The sequence below is a fragment of the Pyxicephalus adspersus genome, chromosome 6, assembly GCF_032062135.1.
Source record: "Pyxicephalus adspersus chromosome 6, UCB_Pads_2.0, whole genome shotgun sequence".
Lineage (NCBI taxonomy): Eukaryota > Metazoa > Chordata > Amphibia > Anura > Pyxicephalidae > Pyxicephalus > Pyxicephalus adspersus.
The window spans coordinates 95,103,656-95,109,461 of record NC_092863.1 but is presented as its reverse complement, the minus strand read 5'-3'; positions in this window follow the sequence as shown (position 1 = coordinate 95,109,461).

Sequence of the window (5,806 nt, the reverse complement as noted above, 5' to 3'; positions counted from 1 at the left end):
GACGCTGGATGAGCACAGGGGGACCAGGTAAGTATGGATGTACAAAATCTCGGGCTTAACCATCCTTGCAGTTTTTTTTTGCCCGAGCGAAGGTCGGGCTTAACTGCAAGGTGGTTAAAAGGCTCCACACAGTGTGTTAAAATCCCTCATTCCCTTGTCACATTGTATCTCTGATTCTGATACATTCTTTCTTATGTTTGGTTTTTCCTTCCTCCAACTTGCACAAGTGGATACTGGAAACTGCTGTGGATATCTGCACAGTCAATTCGAGCTGTGGCCTAGGGTGGCGGAGGTGTTAGGGGCAGGCCACAGCTATATACAGATCATGTAACACTATTTAATGTATAGGAAAAAGCTGGGTCCATAGTGTTACTATTTGAAGTACAACTGAGATCTAAATATTAGATTTATTATGCAATAGATCAACACTGTTCATGGCAAACGTTGCATATCTTTAGCATTACAGTAGTCCCCGGGTTACATACAAGATAGGGCTTTAGGTTTGTTCTTAAACTGAATTTGTATGTAGGTTGGAACAGGTACATTATTTTAATAAATGCAATTAGGACAGATGTTCGTCTCAACATATTATTAGGCAGCATGTTGTCAGTTACTGTATAAAATCACAAATGAAGCAAAAAAAAAAAAAAAAAATTTATGGAGCCTAGACATTCATTAACTTATGGAGCAAGCTGTGCTTTGATAAGCAAAAAGAAACATCTGCAGAGTTTGTCTTGGTCATTAAAGAGTTCTAAGAGCTTGCAGAAGAGCTCAGTATCAGCTGTGTTTAGCAAAAGATTTCTTCTGCAAGTCATGCAAACCCCCCCTTCCATCCTGCACAGAACAAGCAGGGAAGCCCATTCGTATCTAGGAGTTGTCTGTATGTTGGATGTCCTTAACTCAGGGACTACCTGTATTGGTATTAAAATTAAATATTTAAGAGGCCATTCACACTTCACCATTCCTATGCGGAGATTATTAGGGAATGACAAGGGATCCCTCTGTACCCGACCCCAACCAAAACAGCTTGAATTTTGCAATGCTGTAACTTTTATAAATGTTGGAAAGGGGCCTGGAAGTTTTTCTAGCATGGGGCCCAGAAATTTCTGATAGTGGCTCTGTTCCTATGTTTTCCATCAAAACACATACACACCTCCCTCATATTGGAGATAGGGAAAAGGGCAGTTTGTAGCTCAGAGTAAGAAGGCAAATGACACAACCCTTGTCCTGACATCATTTTGCAGATCATAAAAATGAATACACCAAAAATAATTGGTTAAACCATTAAACGGTTTAGGGTTGTATGTAAGGGCCAGGGGGTTTTATAAAGCAAAAGAAAGCAATTGGAAAAGGAAGGCTGATACCACAACAACAGTAAAGGCCCTTGGTGAGTAGCAGCACTCAAACACAGTTCCAACCTCTCCCATTCATGAGAATGGGAATGGTCAGGACTTCTTTTTTGGTTGGCCAGATCACAATGCAGTTTGCAAAACTGACACAATGCTTTTAAGCACACAGTTGTGGTCTGAAGATCTGCACCATTGGTGTGGGTGTAGCTGCACCTCCATGCAGATCTTGTTGCCGGCGGATGATTTGCCTTTCCCAGCTTGCACAGTGCCGTTTCACATCACAGGTTTGAAATTTGCCAAAAGGATATGTACCTCACTGTATTGGGTATTCTTGTAAGTTATGCAGTATATTATGGCTTGCTGCACAGGTTGTTATTACCAGACTTTTGCTGGCCACACATGCTCAGTGTCCTTATGGCCGGGAATTGTGGTTAAGCATGTACAAATGTACACTTTACATATGTGTTTCAAATTCATTCCAAAAAGCGCCCCTTCATAGTGCACTGTAGTACAATACATGCAGCATTTTGCATTGATGTGCAATGTAGTTTCAGATTTGCACAATTCTCTTTCCGATTTATTGCATTTGGCAGCAGATTGAAATGACAGAATGCACACCAATGTATGACGCACATCAGCGCCTGCATATTACAAACCACATTAGACAAGCCGATTGTGTAGGAGGCCTAATGGTAAACCAGCCATGAGCTTTCGATGGGACAACAACGCACAATGGAGGACATGATGTTGGATTAGAGTTGTCAGTATTTTGCTGACCTGGCTGAAAGTCATAGCATGAAGAATGCTTTTACTGGCGGAAGGACTGGTATGTAAAAATCCTGGTCTGGTGTATGAAAATGTATTAAATGTTTCTTGTTACCCATAGCAGCCAATCAAATGTCATGTCTGTGCTCCAGAGGTCATTTATAAAGGGGTGAACAGGCTGATCACTGGACATATTTCCCTAAAATTACACAATTATCGCCATTTCCTAATTCACCCCAAGTTGTGATCTCCATAGCCACAATACAGCTCAGTGGCATCAATTTTAAACATCCTGATCTGTACTTTTGCTGCGGTTGCTATGTAAGATCATGGCTGCCAATTGGCACTTTAGAAAGAGTGCCAATCTGTTACTGCGTTCAATTGAACGGAGCTTCTGATCACCAATGTGCCTATTGGTGAGATTTTTCCTTCACTTCCTGTCAGGACAGGAAGTGATACAAAGTCTCTTTCCTAGGGATACATGACTGACAAAGTTTTTATTACTGTCTCGACTTTTGGCCTTGTTTACCTGGACAGTTTACCGAATATAAAAGTTGAACAAATAAAGGCTCATGTGTGACATTTCTATTCATTCTAATATAACAATACACAATAAAGGGCAATTTTGGGCCCTGCAAGCATTGGTTTGCCTTTAAACGCTCATACGTCCATTGAAAATAAACATTTGGATGTATTTGCTCTTCCGGCACCAGTTCTTCACCAGTTTATTGCTGGCTTGGTGAAAACACTCCCTCCATTTCTGGTGTCTTAGGGCCTGGAAGCGAGGGAAAATCTCCTCAATGGGGTCACAAACATAAATAAACCCTGACAAAAAGGATTTTTCTTCCTGTTGGAGCGTGAATGCTCCATAAAAATATTATTCTGTCATCTCCTACCTCATACATTAGTCTTATGGTATGGGGCAAATAACAGGATTGCTGTCATAGATTTACCTTTTCAATTTGTGAATAATCCTCCAGAAGTTTATCAAGATTTACAGCGGTGTGTTTCATTTTGTGATTCATGTTTTCATTCACAATATGGCTGCCTCAGAACACAAGGCCTGTTTTGGAGCCCTTTCCACAGTGACAGTGTATAAAGTAGAGACTATTTAGGTAAATCACTTGGGGTACCACCTAGAGGCGGGGTGTTATATGACAGCAACCAGGGTCAGAGGCTGTATATTGAATTAGTTAAAAATGAATGTTATAATATTCCTCTATTCGGTCAACTATTTCACAGAAATCTCCTCAGTGTCAGCACTATCACAGGGTCTATGCGGTCCTGTGGCGACACTTTGTCCCTGTTGCTAAGCGATGCAGCCGACATAGGTTGTCACTTCTCAGAATCTGTCCCTATTATTGCCATTTTTTCTGAGAAAAATACCTGCCTTCTAGTCTTTTTTTTCTATTAATAAGGCAATTTCATTGTTATTTTTGTGACATATATGACATAGTGATAATAGAAGTCAGTCATGTCTGAGTCTGTAATGCCTTAAAATGGCTTCCATGTAAGAAAATGAGTAAAATAAAGCTTTTTATTGAAAAAATATGATTTGATATCCTGTCAGCATAAGAAGCTATTATTTTTGCAGAAAAAAAATGATGTGAATTATGAGGTATATGGGAAAATTTTGTCACACACCCCTATTTTGTATTTAGGTACACTCCATTGACTAGCATTTACTTCAGGGACTACACCACTATAGTGCTGCTGGCGGGGGAGGAAATAGTAAACAGTGATAGGCTCTGGCCTAGTTGTCAGGGATTTTGTCAACTTTTTAGGAGTTAGCATAATTCTCCAACCAAATATAGATAATATACAGGTTGTAAATGCAAAATTACTACTTTAAAGGCAACAAAATTGTTTGGAACAGTTGCAGGGTAGTGAAAAAGAGTTTCTGCAGTACCGAAGCTTTAAAGCAGAATTACAATTTGGTCCCCCAAACATTTTTGTTATAATATACAGGTATCCACAGCATATTGGGTTATACATCTTTGGCCTCTTGAATGGCCAGCCCAGGAAGAAGTAACTCCCATGCATGTGCACAGGTGCTCTGTGCCAGGTAATTGTGTCACGCATGCGCAGATCAGCACACTCGTAGGTTACGTTTACTCTGTAACACACTGCAATGCTTTATATAATAAATATTATACACAACGCATGGCCTGTTTTAATTATTTTGAGTAAAAAAAGTTTTGTTTGTTTTGTTGGAGGCAGAATCATTTTTCTGACCCATTTAAACACTAATATGTCTTGTTTTTCCCAACCCGTTTACTCAACAGATTTATGGCAGAGCAAAGCTGGGAATAAACGATTACCAGAATCAGCGATCCTCTTTATGGAAACTGCAAACAGCATATTTGTTGTAACAAAAATCTTACTGAAAACTAAATCTTTCTCAATTGCAGGATAATTGGAAATAAAGATTAAACACAACTTTTCTGTTCCTATATAAACCTTTCATTGGTGGATCTACTGCAGAGAACTGGCACAGAAGTGATTTTTTCTGAATGCAATTATTATTATTATTGTTAGTAAACAGTATTTATATAGCACCATGTACAGCAATGTACAATAAATAGGGGTTGCAAATGACAGACAGAGTGACACAGGAGGAGGAGAGGACCCTGCACAGAAGAGAATATGATGATTATAGAATTATATATTTACTGTAGGTACCACTTACTACACACATACAACCTACAGCTTCAGTCAAAGAAGTGTCTTTTAAATCTGTGGAAATTAAAGGGTTAAAAATAACTCTTGGGGCTTTTATTTCAGTTGAAGCAAAAAGGGTCAATGAACTAAAAGACAATTTTTGCCTTTAGACCTGATTTAATATGATAACTTATCAGAGCAGAACTATAACAATGAAATGCAAATCGGACAAATAAAGGACGGATGGCAGTGAATATGCTATAAGCAGAGGTTCCATTTAGACACCATGGTGCTGTATTTAGTAAGGAAAATGTACATGTAAACCCTCACTGAATTAATTTGCATTAATTTTCATTTTATTTTTAATCAAATAATAATTTCACCTTTTTTTATCCTTTGTTGCATCTCAGTGTTGTCGATCTCTTGTGTGCTGCTCTTTGGAAGAACTGTAAATATTAACACCCACAGGAACAGCAATAATGACTGATTTTTGCAGATGCTAACCAGCAGTGAAAGACCAAATACAGGTCAATTTTACTATAAGTTGATTTTATGGGATTTTCACGCAGAAGTCCCACACTATGACACACACATGAATGATTCACATGATTGGGGCAAACCAAGGGACAGTTGGGAGCTCCCATTCATATTTTCCGCTCTCATCAAATACATGACATGCTTGTGTATTTATGATTGACATTTACCAACAAATGTACTCTGTCTTTGTTTGATCGAGGATTACAAAAACAAGCAATTCCAGATCTCATAGGGAAAAAAAGACAAATCATGCATGCATTGAAAACATGTCTTTCAATTAAAATTATGAACTGTTTGAAAATTTGAAGTTGAAATTCACAAATCTGATCATTTTAGTAGATGTTTGATCAGGTCAAAACAAAAAATCGCTTGTGTATGTCTCAAAATTTTGGAGCAAATTTGTATAGGGGCCCTCATCTGTCCTGTGGTTCACCCAAATATTATTCACAGGTCTACCATGATTCTGGACTTCCAATCAAGCTCTTAATTGGAAA